Raw genomic sequence first — 19035 nt, 5'->3', positions numbered from 1 at the left:
TTTATTTCCCTTACTCTAGGAGGTGGGTCAAAAAGGATCTTGCTGTGATCTATGTCATAAGGTGTTTGGCCTATGTTTTCCTCTAAGAGTTTTATGGTGTCCGGACTTACATTTAGGTCTTTAATCCATTTTGAGTTTATTTTTGTGTATGGTGTTAGGGAGTGTTCAAATTTAATTCTTTTACAAGTAGCTGTCCAGTTTTCCCAGCACCACTTATTGAAGAGGCTGTCTTTTCTCCATTGTATATTCTTGCCTCCTTTATCAAAGATAAGGTGACCATATGTGTATGGGTTTAGCTCCGGGCTTTCTATCCAGTTCCACCAATCTATATTTCACTTTTTGTGCCAGTACAATACTGTCTTGTTTACTGTAGCTTTGTAATATAGTCTGAAATCAGGCAGCCTGATTTCTCCAGCTCTGTTTTTCTTTTTCAAGATTGCTTTGGTTATTTGGGGTCTTTTGTGTATCCATACAAATTTTGCAATTTTTTGTTCTAGTTCTGTGAAAAATGCCAGTGGTAGTTTGATAGGGATTGCATTGAATCTGTAGATTGCTTTGGGTTGTATAGTCATTTTCACAAGGTTGATTCTTCCAGTCCAAGAACATAGTATATCTATCCATCTGTTTGTATCATCTATAATTTCTTTCATCAGTGTCTTATAGTTTTATGCATACAGGTCTTTTGTCTTCTTAGGTAGGTTTATTTCTAGGTTATTTTTCTTTTTGTTGCAATGGTAAATGTGAGTGTTTCTTTAATTTCTCTGTCAGATTTTTTATTGTTAGTTTATAGGAATGAAAGAGATTTCTGTACATTAATTTTGTATCCTGCTACTTTACCAGATTCATTGATTAGCTCTAGTAGTTTTCTGGTAGCATCTTTAGGATTCTCTATGTATAGTATGTCATCTGCAAATAGTGACAGTTTTACTTCTTCTTTTCCAATTTGGATAACTTTTATTTCTTTTCTTCTCTGATTCTTGTGGTGAAAACTTCCAAATCTATGTTGAATAATAGTGGTGAGAGTGGGCAACCTTGTCTTCTTCCTGATATTAGTGGAAATAGTTTCAGTTTTTCAACACTGAGAACAATGTTGGCTGTGGGTTTTCATATATGGCCTTTATTACGTTGAGGTAAGTTCCCTCTATGCCTACTTTCTCGAAGATTTTTCTCATAAATGGGTGTTGAATTTTGTTGAAAGCTTTCTCTGCATCTATTAAGTTTTTATCCTTCAATTGGTTAATATGGTTTACCATAGTGATTGATTTACTAAAGAATCCTTGTATTCCTGGGATAAACCCTAATTGATCATGGTGTATGAGCTTTTAAATGCGCTGTTGGATTCTGTTTACTAGTATTTTGTTGAGGATTTTTGCATCTATGTTCAGCAGTGATTTTGGCCTGTAGGTTTCTTTTTTTGTGACCTCTTTGTCTGGTTTTAGTCTCAGAGTTGTGATGGCCTTGTAGGATGAGTTTGGGATTGTTCATCCCTTTGCTATATTTTGGAAGAGTTTGAGAAGGATAGGTGTTAGCTCTTCTCTAAATGTTTGATAGAATTCGCCTGTGAAGCCAACTGTTCCTGAGCTTTTGTTTGTTGGAAGATTTTTAATGACAGTCTCAATTTCTGTGCTTTTGATTGGTCTTTTTATTTATTTATTTTTATTATTGTTTTATTTTATGGTACACAGGCCTCTCACTGTTGTGGTCTCTCCCGTTGTGGAGCACAGGCTCTGGATACGCAGGCCCTGTGGCCATGGCACATGGGCCTCGCCACTCCACGGCATGTGGGATCTTCCTGGACCGGGGCACGAGCCCGTGTCCCCTGCATCAGCAGGCAGACTCTCAACCACTGAACCACCAGGGAAGCCCTGATTGGTCTTTTTATATTTTCTATTTCTTCCTGGTTCAGCCTCAGAAGGTTGTGCATTTCTAAGAATTTGTCCATTTCTTCCAGGTTGTCCATGTTATTGGCATATAGTTGCTTGTAGTAAACTCTCATGATCCCCTGTATTTCTGCAGTATCAGTTGTTACTTTTCCTTTTTCATTTCTAATTCTATTGATTTGGGTTTTTCCCTTTTTTTTTCTTTGATAAGTCTGGCTAATGGGTTATCAATTTTGTTTATCTTCTCAAAGAATCAGTTTTTAGTTATTGATCTTTGCTATCATTTCCTTCATTTCTTTTTCATTTATTTCTGATCTGAGTTTTCTTATTTCTTTCCTTCTGCTAACTTTGGCATTTTTTTGTTCTTCTTTCTCTAGTTTCTTTAGGTGTAAGGTTAGGTTGTTTATTTGAGATGTTTCTTGTTTCTTGAGGTAGGATTGTATTGTTATAAACTTCCCTCTTAGAACTGCTTTTCCTGCATCACATAGGTTTTGGGTCATCATGCTTTCATTGTCATTTGTTTCTAGGTATTTTTTGATTTCCTCTTTGATTTTTTCAGTGATCTCTTAGTTTGTTGTGTATTGTGTAGCCTCCATGTGTTTGTATTTCTTACAGATTTTTTTCCTGTAATTGATATCTAGTCTCATAGCATTGCGGTTGGAAAATATACTTGAGATGATTTCAAGTTTCTTACGTTGACCAAGGCTTGATTTGAACACAAAATATGATCTATCTTGAAGAATGTTCTATGAGCACTTCAGAAGAAAGTGTATTCTGCTATTTTTGAATGGAATGTCCTGTAAATATTGATTAAGTCCATCTTGTTTAATATATCATTTAAAGCTTGTGTTTTCTTATTTATTTTCAATTTGGATGATCTGTCCTTTGGTGAAAATGGGGTGTTAAAATCCCTTACTATGGTGGTGTTACTATAGATTTCCCCTTTTATGGCTGTTAGCATTTGCCTTATGTATTGAGGTGCTCCTATATTGGGTGCATAAATATTTACAATTTTTATACCTCCTCTTGGATTGATCCTTGATCATTATGTAGTGTCCTTTCTTGTCTCTTGTAACAGTCTTTATTTTAAAGGCAATTTTGTCTGATATGAGAATTGCTACTCCAGCTTTCTTTTTATTTCCATTTGCATGGAATAACTTTTTTCATCCCCTCACTTTCAGTCTGCATGTGTCCCTAGTATTGAAGTGTGTCTCTTGTAGACTGCATATATCTGGGTCTTGTTTTTGTATCCATTCAGCCAGTCTATGTCTTTTGGTTGGAGCATTTAATCCATTTACTTTTAAGGTAGTTATAGATAAGTATGTTCTTATTACCATTTTCTTAATTGTTTTGTGTTTGTTATTGTAGGTCTTTTCTTTCTCTTGTGTTTCTTGCCTAGAGAAGTTCCTTTAGCATTTTTTATAAAGGAACGCTGAATTCTCTTTGATTTTGCTTTTCTGCAAAGGTTTTAATTTCTCCATTGAATCTTAATTAGACCCTTGCTGGGTAACCTTGGTTGTAGGTTTTTCCCTTTCATCACTTTAAATATGTGCTGCCACTCTCTTCTGGCTTGCAGAGTTTCTGCTGAAAGACCAGCTGTTAAGCTTATGGGGATTCCCTTGTATATTATTTGTTGCTTTACCCTTGCTGCTTTTAATATGTTTTTCTTTGTATTAAATTTTTGATAGGTTGATTAATATGTGTCTTGGCATGTTTCTCCTTGGATTTATCCTGTTAGGGGCTCTCTGTGCCTCCTAGGCTTGATTATTTCCTTTCCGATATTAGTGAAGTTTTCATCTATAATCTCTTCAAATATTTTGTCAGTCCCTCTCTTTTTCTCTTCTTCTTCTGGGAACCCTATAATTTGAATGTTGGTGCATTTAAAATGTCCCAAGAAGTCTCTGATACTGTCCTCAATTCTTTTTCTTCTTTTTTTCTTTATTCTGCTTTGTGGTAGTTATTTCCATTATTTTATCTTCCAGGTCACTTATCTGTTCTTCTGCCTCAGTTTTTCTGTTATTGATTCCTTCTAGAGAATTTTTAATTTCATTTATTGTGTTGTTCTTCATTGTTTGTTTGCTCTTTAGTTCTTCTAGGTCCTTGTTAAACGTTTCCTGTATTTTCTCCATTCTATTTCCAAGATTTTGGATCATCTTTACTATCATAACTCTGAATTCTTTTTCAGGTAGACCACCTATTTCCTCTTCATTTGTTTGGTCTGCTGGATTTTTATCTTGCTCCTTATTCTGCTGTGCATTTCTCTGCCTTCTCATTTTGCTTAACTTACAGTGTTTTGGGTCTCCTTTTCACTGGCTGCATATTTGTAGTTCCCATTGTTTTTGGTCTATGCCCCTGGTAGCTAAGGTTGGTTCAGTGGGTTGTGTAGGCCTCCTGGTGGAGGGGATGGGTTCCTTTGTTCTGTTGGATGAGGCTGGACTTATCTTTCTGTTGGGCAGGACCACATCTTGTGGTGTGTATTGGGGTGTTTATGAATTTAATATGATTTTAGGCAGCCTCTCTGCTAATGGGTGGAGTTGTGTTCCTGTCTTGCTTTTTGTTTGTCACGGGTGTCCAGCACTGGAGCTTGCTGGTCATTGAGTGGAGCTGTGTATTAGTGTTGAGGTGGAGATCTCTGGGAAAGCTCTCACCAGTTGATATTGCAAGGGACCGGGAGGTCTCTTGTGGGCCAATGTCCTGAATTTCACTCTCCCACCTCAGAGGCTCAGGCCCGATACCAGGCTGGAGCACCAAGACCCTGTCAGCCAGACAGCTGAGAAGAAAAGTGAGAAAAAAATAAAAAGAAGAAAGTTATTAAAATAAAAAATATTAAAATAAAAGAATTAAAAAGTATTAAAAAAAGAGCAATCAAACCAGTAAACAAATCCATCAATGATAACAAGCACTAAATCTATGCTAAAAAAATCAGACAGACAGAACCCTAGTACAAATGGTAAAAGCTAACCTATACATACAAAATCCCACAAAGAAGCATACATATACACACTCACAAAAAGGAAAAAAAAATATATAATAATATATAAAAAAAACAAAGGAAGAGATCAACGAAATTAATAAACAAATCTACCAATGATAATAAGCTCTAAATACTAATAAATTAAGATAAACATAAAACTAGAAACAAATTAGACACAGAAAGCAAACCCCAAGTCTACAGTTGCTCCCAAAGTCCACTGCCACAAGTTTGGAATGATTTTTTTGTCTCTTCAGGAATTCCACAGATGCAGGGTACATCAAGCTCATTGTGGAGATTTAATCCACTGCTCCTGAAGCTGCACAGAGAGATTTCCCTTTCTCTTCTTTGTTCGCACAGATCCCGGGGTTCAGCTTTGGAATTGGACCCACCTCTGCATGTAGGTCACCCTCTGGCACATCTCTTCTTCACCCAGACAGGAAGGGGTTAAAGGACCCGCTGATTCGGGGGCTTTGGCTCACTCAGGCCAGGGGGAGGGAGGGGTACGGAATGCAGGGCGAACCTGCAGAGGCGGAGGCCAGTGTGACTTTGCAGCAGCCTGAGGTGTGCCATGTTTCTCCCAAGGAAGTTTTCCCTGCATCACGGGACCCTGGCAGTGGCGGCCTGCACAGGCTTGTGGGAGGGCAGATGTGGATAGTGACCTGTGCTTGCACACAGGATTCTTGGTGGCTGCAGCAGCAGCATTAGCATTTCATGATCGTCTCTGGTGTCTACACTGATAGCCATCACTCGCGCCCGTCTCTGGAGCTCGTTTAGGCGGCGTTCTGAATCCACTCTCCTCGTGCACCCCAAAACAATGGTCTGTTGCCTCTTAGGCAGTTCCAGACTTTTTCCTGGACTCCCTCCTGTCTAGTTTTGGTGTGCTAGCCCCCTTCAGGCTGTGTTCACACAGCCTACCCCAGTTCTCTCCCTGGGATCTGACCTCCAAAGCCGAGCCTCAGCTTCCAGCCCGCACCTGCCCCGGCAGGTGAGCAGAAAAGCCTCTCAGGCTGGTGAGTGCTTGTCAGCACCAACCTTCTGTGCGGGAATCTCTTCACTTTGCCTTCTGCACCTGTGTTGCTGCTGTCTCCTCCATGGCTCTGAAGCTTCCCCCACTGCCGCCAACCCCCCTGTCTCCACAAGTGAAGGGGCTTTCTAGTGTGTGGAAACTTTTCTTCCTTCACAGCTCCCTTCCAGAGGTGCAGGTCCCATTCCTATTCTTTTGTCTCTGTTTATTCTTTTTTCTTTTGCCCTACCCATGTATGTGGGGAGTTTCTTGTCTTTTGGGAAGTCTGAGGTCTTCTGCCAGTATTCAGTAGGTGTTCTGTAGGAGTTGTTCCACATGTAGCTGTATTTTTGATGTATTTGTGGGAGGAAGGTTATCTCCACGTCTTACTCTCGCACCACCTTGAAGTTCCAACCGTTGATCTTTTACTATGCTTTTGCCTCCCCCAGAATATTTTGAAATTCTAAAATATCATATATTTAAAATTATACAGTATGCAGTTTTTCCAGATAGGCTTCTTTCACTTAGTCATATGTCTTTAAGGTTCATCCATGTCTTCTCATGGCTTGATAGCTCATTTCCTTTTAGTGCAGAATAATATGCCATTGTCTCAATGTACTGCAGTTTTTTTATCCATCCACCTACTGAAGGACATCTTGGTTGCTTCCAAGTTTTGGCAGTTATGAATAAAGGGTCTCTAAATTTCCATGTGCAGGTTTTACGTGAATGTAAGTCTGCAACTCCTTTGGGTAAATAACAAGCAGAGTGATTGTTGGATCACTGGATTGTAAGAGTAGCTTTACTCTTGTAAGAAACTGCCAAACTGTCTTCCCAAATGGCTGTACTATTTTGCATTTCTATCAGCAGCGAATGAGAGCTCCTGTTGTCCTACCTCCTTGTCAGTATTTGATGTTTTGGATCAATCCAGTGTTTTGGATTTTGCTCATTCCAATAAATATGTACTAGTATCTCATTGTTTTAATTTGCAGTTGCCTATTGACTTAGAATGTGGACCTTTTTTCATATGCTTATTTGCCAACTGCTTATCTTCTTTGGCGAAGTCAGGTCTTTAACCATTTTTTAATCAGGTTATTTGTGTTATACAATCTATGAGTTTTGAAAAAATTTTCTCTGTCTATGGCTTATCCTTTTATTCATCTAACATTGTCTTTCACAAAACAGAAGTTTTAAATATTATTTAGTTATGAACCCAGATTATCAACCTTTTTAAAAATGCTTTTTGTGTTATATATATAAAAAAAAAAATCACCAAGCCCAAAGTCACGTAGATTTGCTCCAATGTTTTCTTCTAAAAGTGTTATATGTTTGTGTTTTAAGTTTACGGCTATCATTTTGAGTTAATTTTTTGTGAAAGGTGTTAGATCCCTGTCTAGGTTTATTTCTTTGTATGTGGATGTCCAGTTGTTCCATCACCATTCGTTGCTTCATTGAATTGCATTCGCTCTTTTTTCAAAGACCTATTGACTATATTTTTGTTGTTCTATTTCTAAGCTCTCTTCTGTTCCATTGATTCATTTGTTTATTCTTTTATGAATACCACACTCTCTTGATTACTGTAGCTTTATAATAGGTCTTAAAGTAGGTTAATGTTACTCTTTCAACTTTGTTTTTCTTCTTCAATATTGTGTTGGTTTTTCTGAATCTTTTAGATTAAAAAATTATTATTAATATGAATTATTTCATACTCAGGAATAGTCATCTATCTATTACTCCAATTTCCATTTGTTCATTCATTTCTTCACAACTCACTAGCTATTTTGCCTCAAGTGTTTTTGGAATTTTTATATGTAAGATATTTACATAAGCAAACATAATCAAATACATTATTACTATTATTTTGAAGAAAATGTTAACTTTTCTATTAAGAATAAGAAAAATAAAATTTCTATTTAACCTTCACTTTTTTCTGCTTTGTTGCTCTTCCTTTCTTTACGTAGGTTCGAGTTTCTGACATAAATCATTATCCTTCTCTCTAAAGAACTTTTAAAAACATTTCTTGCAAAACAGATCTACTGGAAATAAATTCTTTCATTTTTGTTTGTCTAAGAAATTATTTCTCTTTCACTTTTAAAGAATGCTTTTACAGGGACAGAATTTTGTTTTGTTTTGTTTGTTTCCCTTTCTACACTCTAAATACTTCACTTTACTCTCTAGTTGCATGGTTTCTGAGCAGAGGTAGAACATAATTCTTTTTTTGCTCCTCTATAGGTAAGGCATTCTTTTTCCCCTTTGGATTCTTTCAGGAGTTTTTATTTATCTTTGATTTTCTATAGTTTTGAAAGTGATATGCCTTGGTGTATCAACTGTTTGTGGCATTTATCCTGCTTGGTGTTCTCTAAGGTTTCTGAATCTGTGTATGACATTTATTTCAGTAAAATATGTCATTATTGTTTCAAAACTTTCTCCTGTTTCTTTTCTTTCTTTTTCTGCTATTCTTATTACACCTATGTTACACCTTTTGTAGTTATCTCACAGTCTCTGGATATGCTGTTCTGTTATGTTTTACAGTTTTTATTCTCTTTGCTTTTCAGTATTCACATGTTTCTATTGTTATATCCTCAAGCTCAAATTCTCTTTTCAGCCAATCCAGTCTACTAATAAGTCCATCAAAGGCATTCTTCAGTTCTCTCACAGTGTTTTATTTGTTTTTGTTTTCTTTTGCAGTACACAGGCCTCTCACCGTTGTGGCCTCTCCTGTTGCAGAGCACAGGCTCCGGATGCGCAGGCTCAGTGGCCATGGCTCATGGGCCTAGCCACTCTGCAGCATGTGGGATCTTCGCAGACCGGGGCACGAACCCATGTCCCCTTCATTGGCAGGTGGACTCTCAACCACTGCGCCACCAGGGAAGCCCCCTTACAGTGTTTTTTATCTCTAGCTTTACTTTTTGGTTCTTTCTTAAGCTCTCCATCTCTTTCCTTGAATTTCCCATCTGTTCTTTCATGCTATTTTATCCATTAGAATCCTAACAGGTAAAGTATTAATAATAGTAGTTTTAAATTTGCAGTCTGATAATTCCAACAACCCTGCCATATCTGAGTCTGGTTCTGCTCTTTGTTCTCTCTTCAAACTTTGTTTTGGTATGTCTTGTGTTTTTTAATTAATTAATTAATATTTTTCTCGGTAGCTGGACATGATATTTTGGATAAAAGGAACTACTGTAAATAGACCTATAGTAATGTGGTGGTGAGGTATGGGGGAGGGTAAGCATTCTGCCATCCTGTAATTAGCTCTCAGTTTTTAGGGAGCTTTTGCCTCTGGACTGTGAACTTCACAAATGTTTCTCAGTTTTTGGGTTTATTTTTTCCTCTCTCCTTAGGTGGAATAGGTGTCTAATGGGCATAGAGCTAGGTAATTCCCTTCCCCTAAGTCAGTTAGGCTCTACTAATACCAGCAGGTTAGGCTCTGGTTAATAAGTTTCTCTTCAGGACGGGCCTTGTCAAGAAGAACAGAGTGATGTAGTATGTTTCAAAATGGTTCCTTTTTCCCTCCCTGTACCAGAAGGCTGAGCAGATTTTTCTCTGACTTTTACTCTGGGAACCTGGAGATGCTCCTGGATGTAAATCTCACAGTACTGTGGGTGCCCTTTTATAAGTGGGGAATCCTGGGATGTTTAACTCTCAGAGTTGTCCACACTGACCCTCCAACAATTTGTTAATCACAGTTCATGTTTTCCTACCCTGCCACTGGTTCTCACTGCAGTTTCTGCTCTTGGTTCTCTACTCAGGTAAGCTGTCTCTCCCTGTATTTGCCTATCTGTGTCTCCAATCTTGATGGCAATGGTTTTCCCTGTATTCTCCCTCCCTTCTCTTAAGGAACCAAGAAGAGATGTTGATTTTTCAGTCTTCTCGGCTCTTTATTTGTTGTTAGGACAGTAGTTCCTTCTAATCTCCTCATATATGGAACCAGAATTAAAGAGTCCAGAATCTCTTACACCTATGAAATGGATAGGGGGATAACAAGAGAAAAACCTCTCTCAATAAAACTCCATTTATTACTCTTTCTTATCTTATTCTTTAATAGGCAAAGTTCTTGACATAGCAGTTTTTCACCTTTTCTTCCAATTTATTTTCTTAACTTCAGACCATTCATTAGACATCAATTCTTCCCCCTGAGTGTATGTATATCATTTCCCACTAGAGGTGACACCCATTTCTTCCTTCCCTTAAATCTTGGCTGGCCTTGATGACCAATAGAAAGTATGGAAGGGATATTTTGACATTTTCAGAGCCAGTTTATAGAAATGTTTCAGCTTCCACCCAGGTGTCTTGGAACACTCCTCCTGGGGAAGCTGTCATGTATGAAGTCAGACCACCCTGAGATTTCCATGCTGTGAGGAGCAGGTTACTTGGTGAGGCCCTGAAGTATGAGATGCTATCCCAAGAGAGAAAGAGAGGCCAGACATGCCAGACACGTGAGTGCAGTAGTCAACTGGAAGCAGATCCTCCAGATCCAGTTGCCTCTACATGAATAAGATGCAAGAAGCCCAGAGAAGCCCACTTCAGATCCTGACCCCTAAACTCATAAATCATTTTCCTAAGTGTTTCAGGTGATTTATTTAATCATCTTGCATTAAATTTATTTTAATATAAGTCAAAACTTACCTCTCTTCAAAACAGCACTTAAGTGGAAACAAATAAACATAAAGAAGTCTGTTACTGTAACATTGCATGTGAATAGCTAATCAAGGTCATTGGGAAATTCTTTGAAATCAGGAAGCACCCTTACAGTTGGAAAACATAAAGCAACAATGATAACTAAGGTCTGGTTAGGATAGTGTGAGCAACCCAGAGTAAAGCATTAACAAATATCAACTCAAAATAGTGAATCAAATCCTGATAGACACAAACCAAGAGTAAACCTAATAGGGTGGTCAAAATGTATGCAAACACTCTGGTATCAAGTCATCTTCAAGAATTGTTGGAGTATGTGGAAGTCATCAGTGAGAATAAAAGACCTGTCACTAAGGCCAAGGATTCTTACAGATTAGTTGTTCTTGGGAAGTCAAATAGCCAATATCCAGGAATGCCTTGATTGAAGTTTACAGCTGGAGATAATGAAGAGCACCTGGCTGAAACAGAGAGTGGGCAGAAGGGAGGTGCTTCCTGACAACTGTATTTTAGTTTTGTGGACAAGTATCCATTTTGGAATTTTATAAACCACTATCAAGAATGCAAAGCACATAGTGAGTATCTAGCCATGTTTACTATGCTGTCTCACTTATATTTTTAAAATAAATAATTTTCAGAGTAAATTTACTTTTTTGTTATACAATATTTTCAAAATTTTAAGGCTTTGTTTTAAAACTATCTGAATACCTTGACAATTTTGCTCAAATGCTTTCTCTGTGGTTTAAGACTATTTTGAGATTTCTGCTCATAGAAAAACACCTGGAGTTGTAAATTGTTAGCATGGTACTTAGCCTGTCTTATCACAGCTCCCTTCTCGCTAATTGTCCACCAAAGACTGGCAGAAGCTTTTGGTAACTTTTCTGTAAGTCAGCAGTTAAGACAAGATTTCCCATAGGCTAGTACAATAAGGAGTCCCTTGTCTTCTACAACAAAATCCATATTGACAACTTGCCATAAGCCTGAGGGCTAAACCTAATTAGCAGAGTTTCATTTCCCAAAATAAATTAATTCAATCTAAACTTGGCTTAAAATGACTGAACTCTTACAGAACACTTTAAAAAAATATAATTACAAATGAGTGACTTTAATTACATACTCTTGTTAGGTTTTCTTGTACTTAGGAATTATCCAAGAAGCAAGACAGTCTGTTGAAACACTTCTAATATGATTTTCCTTTGCATGACACACAATGTTAACATACTCTGACCCTTACCACACTGTACAAGTTAATCTCCCACTTTTCCATACAGGACAAAACTAAATTTTGACAGGGTGTATATGTGTATATTTGTATACCTAATTACATACTATCTCCTCTGTTTGAAATGCTCTTTCTGACTAGTATTTGGAAATCATATTATTGTCTCAAATTTCCACTCTGGACAGATGTCTTCTGAAAGTATTACTTATGCCCCTAGTAGAGTTTGAAATTTTTACCCTTGTATTTAACCTTGTATTATAACAGCTGTCTTACACAATGTCATTGTTTATGGTCATCTATCCATTAGAATCCAAGTTCCTAAAAATCAAGGATATTATTATATTTCCCTTCATTTCCAGAAAACTTATTAAATAAATGTTTAATAAGTATTTGCAGAATGAATGAGTGAAATGAGGCCAAAAACTTTTCAGCACATTGCAAGTAAATGGGACCTACAGTAGCACACATACATAGTACTGTGCCTCAAGGCATATAATGTCACTCTGAGGGTGGATAGAGATAAAACCTAGCAGACAACATTAGATTAGGCCCCAATTATAATGTGAATGACACCTGTAATGATATGTTTACTAGACAGATTTAGCATCAATATTCCTCACTTAGATGCTCTTCCAAAATATTTGCTTCATCTATATAAAAGTGTTTTCAGGTTATAAGGGGATATTTTCAAATACAGTATAGCTGTGGAAAGTTTAGTTCTCAAGATATGAGGTCTTTCCATGGTGTGCACCAAACCCCCTCACCAAGATGACCACTGAGAATTGGGAATAAAATTATATTTCTGTTATTCTAAATAAAATTAAAAAGTAAAGATTTACAAGTGTTTTATTTAGATTTACTGTGATACCTTGATGTAACCTCTATGTCAGATGATTCAATGCATATTAAGCATAGTGCCTAGTACAGAGTATGTGTTCAATAATGTTGCTCAGTATAAATTAACATGCAATAAATTATAACTCATTATTACTGGTGGAAACATATTCTATTTATTTTTATCTTTGAAATAGTATTTTATAGTATTTTTTCTTATAACAGTGAATTAACACTTTTATTAATTTAAAGTGAAATAGGCATTGTTTTAGACCAAATATTTGTGTTCCCCCCTGCAAATTCATATGTTGAAATCTTAACCTATGATACAATGGTATTAGAAGATGGAAACTTTGGGAGGTGATTTGATTATGTGAGTGGAGCCCTCAAAAATGTAATTAGTGCCTTTATGAGTGTTCTTTCTGTTCTCCCATGTAAGGTTATAAGGAGAAAGCCATCTGCAACTGAGGAAGAGAGACCTCAAGGAAAATCTAATCATGCTGACCCTCATCTCAAACTTCCAGCCTCCAGTACTATAAGAAATAATTTCACTGTTAATAGACTGCTCACTTTATTGTATTTTTTAATAGCAGCCTGAACTGGCATTACATGGTTCTATAAAATTTTTTAATTTCACTCAAAATACTCATTCACAAATCATATACTAAACATTTATGATCAAGCACTGCCAAACAAAAGAACCAAGACCTCCTTCTTAAGGAAGTTATATTCTAACAGGGAAGAATAAGTAATAATTATATTAGTAAATCATACGACACATAAAAATGATAATGAAAACTATGTAACGTATGGGATTGAAGAGCAAGGTAGAAACATTCACTGGGAATGGAGCAGGTTGTAATATCAAATTTGGTGGTATTTTCTTGCTGCTTTAATTGACACTAATAATGTCTAAAGATATGGCTAAAGTTGTTAAATATTATTTTTAAATTAAGATAATCTTAATAATAACAGTTCTATATTTCTATGTCTATAGAGAAGAAAACAACTGCTTTTATTGTCTTTTGCTGAGATCCTTATTTGAAATACATGTTAGTTGAATTGACCAAATCAGTTAGTTCTTATGAAATGGTTTTGAAAACCTTGTATCCCATGATCAACTTTGTGAACAGATATAAGACCAGAGACAGTTTAGCTTATACATTAAGAAAAGAAGCCCCATCACTTTAACAATTTTACAATAACAAGCAGAAATGAAATTACTCTTTAGTGAACAATCCATGTGAGGATGGTTATCCACTTTATTCATTTATTTTTTGGGAGGCTGTCTCTTTTCTTCCTTCTTTGTAAATTAAAGTATAATTGAATTACAATATTATAATAGTTTCAGATGTTCAACATAGTGATTTGATATTTTTACACATTATAAAATAATCACTGCAATGTCTAGTTACCATCTGTCACAATATAAAGTTATTACAATATTATTAACTGTATTCCTTATGCTGTATATTTTATCTCAGTGACTTATTTATTTTATAATTGAAAGTTTGTACCTCTTAATTCCACCCACCTATTTGAACCATCCCTTCCCCCTTTTCCTTCTGGCAACTAGCAGTTTGTTCTCTGTATCTATGAGTCTGTTTCTGCTTTGCTTTGTTTGTTCCTTTGTTTGGTTTTTAAGTTTTCACATATAAGTGAAATCAAATGGGATCCTCTTTATAGAGTTTATCTTATTTAATTCTTCGGAACCACCATAAGGTAATTATTTTATAATTCTTTTACAGTTGAGGGAATCAGCGTTCAGGGGACTGAAGGAAATATCTAGAATTATACTGAGATCAAATAACAAAACTAGAACATAAATCCAGTCTGACTCCAAAGTTAATGGCCTTTTCACTATAGCTTCAAATATTTTTTATCTTTTCTACAATCTTCTTTTAATGTTAATGGCAACTCAAATAGGCCTTAAACAGAATGAAAGCCTGATCTTGACATATCTGTACTATTCTCATTTTCACACTTTAGTTTCTTATGTAGGACAAAGATAAAAATTCAATTTTCCTTGAATTCTTGTAACAGCTGAATCATTTTGATACGTGAAGAACTTTCCTAAAATAAAAAAAAAGTGCCCATTTCTGTTACTATTCTTTTGTGGTGTCACAGACTTGCTAATTAGCTCTATGAACTCCTGTGGCATTTTATTCTGACTTGGGTTACAATGACTCACACATGAGAGTCAATTATTGAAATGATGATGCATAACAAGGATGAGCAGTGATGAAATGCAATAGTGTTCTTATTTTCAAAACAGTTGAATAATATAAATCCTATCTGCATTAATTCTCCAGTGTTATTATCTTTAGAATGAATCACCTGTCATGGCCCGTAAGTTAAAATCGGGTTTTTTACTGAAAGCTACATTCATCTATAATTGATGTAACTAAATGTGGGGTAGAAGGATCAAAACTTACACAATACCATTAATTATATGCCTTGTTGACAACAACAAAAATAATAGAAACTGCTATTTATCAGGCATTTTCTATATGCCAGGTACTGTGTTTATATGAGTGCATTTGTTTGTAGTCTCATTTTATTCTCACATCATCCCTTAAAATTTGTTTTAGCCATTAGGGAAAAGCAGCAGATAGAATTTGGTAATTTGCCTAAAGTCATAGATCTACTAAGTAACATGGCAAGAATTCCAACCTAGATTTTTTTGACTGTCAATTTATTGTCTATTATACTGTATTCTTTCTGGAAGTAGTAGAAACTTCTTCTCAGCATTTAGTCAAAGTGCAGATTTCTTCTGTATGACTATTATCACAGAAGGTAACTTAATGTGATTACACTAGACAAGTAGTTTTCAAAGTATTGTCCACAGACTTCTAGGCAGGTCAGAGAAGCTTCCAGGAGACAGTAAAGATGGAACAATTTTCATAATGATACTAAGATATTATTTACCTTTTTCATTGTGCTGGCTTGTGCAATGATGGTGCAAAAGCAATGTTTGTACAAGTATTGGTTCTTTGGCATGATTCAAGGTTGTGGAATTAAGTTATATTTATCATTGTATTCCTCACTCTGCATTCACGGAAGAAACCTTAAAAAACAATAAATAACTACAAAAAGAAATAAACAAGCACAAAACAGTTTTACTGAAGGTTGTCCCTGATAAAGCAGGAAAGATGCTTTAATTGTGCCAAGTATTCAACCTTGAGCATGTATTTTTTTGACATTCTGTGTGAGAAATGACTTGCACAGAAAGCATTTCTTCTGTACACCAAAGTACGTTATGTCCACGTAAAGCACTTGTATGTTCGTTGTGAGTGGTGGGCTGAATTAGCTGTTTTTTTCCATGCAACCTCATTTAATTTAAAACAATAACTGACAGATAAACCATAGCTATTCACACTTTGGTATTTTGATGTATTTTTTGTATTTTAATATATTTTTGGTATTTTATGTATTTTAATGTAACAAGGTTAAAATAATTCACTGCTACTGTTTCAGAATCCACATTTTAACTAACTTTTAAGAAAGTTGCTGAGTTTTGGTGTAGTAACAAAGAAAAATATCCATCATGCTCTGAAAGTGTTAACAAAATATTGCTATTTTTCCAACTACATATCTGTATTTTCTTCATGTATTTCAACTAAAACAGTATAATACAACAGATTTTACATAGAAATTTATATGAGTCCAGCTGCCCTCTATTAAACCTGATATTAAAGTTTTTCAAAAATTAAAAAATTGATGCCACTCTCCTTGTTAATTTTTTGTTTTTAAAAAATTATTATTTAACATATATGTTAAGTTAATGTGTAATATGTTTTTATTTTTAAAAATATTGAATATATATCTTTAAAGTTTCCCATTTTTAATTTCCAATATGGTAAATATTGTAGATATAGCCCACATAGGAAAAAAAGAAAAGGTCTTTATGTTCTCAATATTTAAGAGTGTACAGAGGTTCTGAGACCCAAAAGTTTGACACCCTAGCAATAGACATGAGGTTCTTTAAAAAGGCTTTATTTTCCTCTTTCTTTTCATCCTTCTCTTCCTCTTCTTCCCTCTCTTTCCTCCTCCTCCTCCACCGTCACTTCTTCCTCCTCTTCTCCTTCTCCTTCCCCTTCCCCTTCCCCTTCCCCTTCCCCTTCCCCTTCCTCTTCCCCTTCCCCTTCCCCTTCTCCTTCTCCTTCTTCTTCTTCTTCTTCTTCTTTCTTCTCCTCCTTCTTTTTCAACTTCTTTTTACTTGCTGTATCTATCGTGGTACTGGAAAACTGTAAAAGTCAATGAATATTGAATAGAAACATAAATATTATACACATTATAAATCTGTTTTTAATGACTTTGCTTTTCTACATAGGATTACTTGATCCATTTCTTTAATGAGTTTCTGGGCAAGGTCATGATTATGCTGATGTATTCCAAATGTATTAAATATAGACCTAATGGAGAGGTATACATGCACAACTATATTTGCTTGTGTGTGTATCATGTGTGCAGACATAGGTAGATGTGCTAAATGTAGGAGCCTGGGAAGAGGGAAAGCAGACAAGACTGTTAATAACAACCATGCACATTATTCTAATTTAAAGATATACTTAATGTATCAAGAGGAGATTAAGTCACTAACTCTATAGGGTTCATAAGACTTCATATAGAAGAAGTGCTTCCTTCCAGCCATGACAGCATGGATGAACCTAGACAGCCTCATAATAAGTGAAATAACACATACTGAATGATTCCATTTATATGAGGTATCTAAAATACTCAAAAACTTGACATATACACACTGCTACATGTGAAATAGGTAACTAATAAAGACCTATTGTATAGCACAGGGAACTCTTCTTAATACTCTATGATGACCTGTATGGGAAGAGAATCTAAAAAAGAGTTTATATATATAAATATATAACTGTTTCACTTTACTATACAGCAGAAACTAATACAACATTTTAAATCAACTGTAGTCCAATAAAATATTTTTTAAAAAGAAAATAATCAAAAGCTCATAGAAACAGAGAACAGAAGGTGGTTACCAGGAGCAGGGATGAGGTGGAAATAAGAGTTACTGTTCAATGGGCACAAAGTTTTGTAACCAACTAATGCCAAAAGAATGGTACCATAACAAAATTATAGATGTATCTGAAACCAACATCTATATGTGTATATTTATATATGTGTGTATATATCTCATATATATATATGATACAGAAAAAAAGAAATGCTTCAAGTTTTCAGGCTATGCAACTACATCATTTCCACTTATTAAAAGTTGCTGCATCACAACTCTGGAATATAGTAGGTGCTAAATAAATAGTATTTATTTGTAGATACCTGAATAGAACTCCTGGAATCTGCACCAGTGAAATTAAGTCTTTTCCTACACTATACCCCACTTACATTTGGTTTGTGATTATAGCACTTTTCAGTCTGCTCTCCAGGTTATTTGTTACATATCTTTCTCCACCATTAGCTTGTGAACACCTGTGTTCAAGGACTCCAACTTTTTCATCTTTGTATCCTCCACCCAATAGACTGCTTTGCACTTTTGTTGTTATTTATGTTTTCACTTGCTTGACTTAGAAGCCCTAAGAGATCAGGTTTAAAATATCAAAATTTGAGAAGAATAATAAATGGATAGAATGTGAGACTGACTTCCAACACATTTAATTTCTCCCCGGTATTGTCCTTTATTTCAGTAATTCTGTGTACCAAACTAAAGTCAGACATCTCTGAAGAACCGGGAGGGTGCCAGAAAGATAGCAAAGGAGGTGGAAGCCTGATTATATCTTCTCTGGCTACTCCAGTAAGTGCTGTAACATCAAGATCAATATTGCACAATGAAATTCCAAGAATCAATAGTGACAAAACAAAAGCAAAACCTTGTTTTTCTGAGGATTTAGCCTCGACTTAAGCTCTATCCACAGTGGAACAGAGACAGTCTAGGCCAACCTCCATGAGAAAATTCTTTCTAAAGGAGGAACATTAGGCATTTCAAACATGACAGCAACACATTTTGTTAGTGTGAGATAAGGGTTATTCTGGACACACCATGTGATGTGCTCTTCAGATTAGTCTCATTTCCAGTCCCAATGTAATTATGCTGAATCCCACTGCACTAAAGAGAGCTGGACTGCAAATTTAAATAAAAGTGAAAGTTCTGTTTCACTAAAAATTATCTGAAGTATCAATTAAGACACACATAGCACTGTTTTATTTACAGTCAACACAATATAACAAAAAGTGGGAAGAAGAATTCTCTCCCACGTGGTAACTCAGTACATTAGAATTTTGGCAGTTTGAGGATTCCAATGTTCCAAAGCATCTTAAGCCAGAAAAAAAGTTGTCTTGTGGATCTAGTAGAAAATAGCAGCAGCGTCCAAAAAACCCTCTAATACCAAGTAAATGCAGTGGCGACTCGTAGGAAGTGAAGTGACACATGAGAAGAGAGCGTAAATGACAATACCACACAAAACCTGAAAAAAGTTGTTCATAATCATTATTAAACATATCTTGT

Source organism: Delphinapterus leucas, chromosome 7 (genome assembly GCF_059928025.1).
Source record: "Delphinapterus leucas isolate spDelLeu-1000000601 "Yukka" chromosome 7, BTC_Dleu_Yukka2, whole genome shotgun sequence".
In the NCBI taxonomy this organism is placed as follows: domain Eukaryota; kingdom Metazoa; phylum Chordata; class Mammalia; order Artiodactyla; family Monodontidae; genus Delphinapterus; species Delphinapterus leucas.
The sequence above is the reverse complement of the archived record's forward strand: the minus strand, read 5'-3'. Positions refer to the sequence as shown.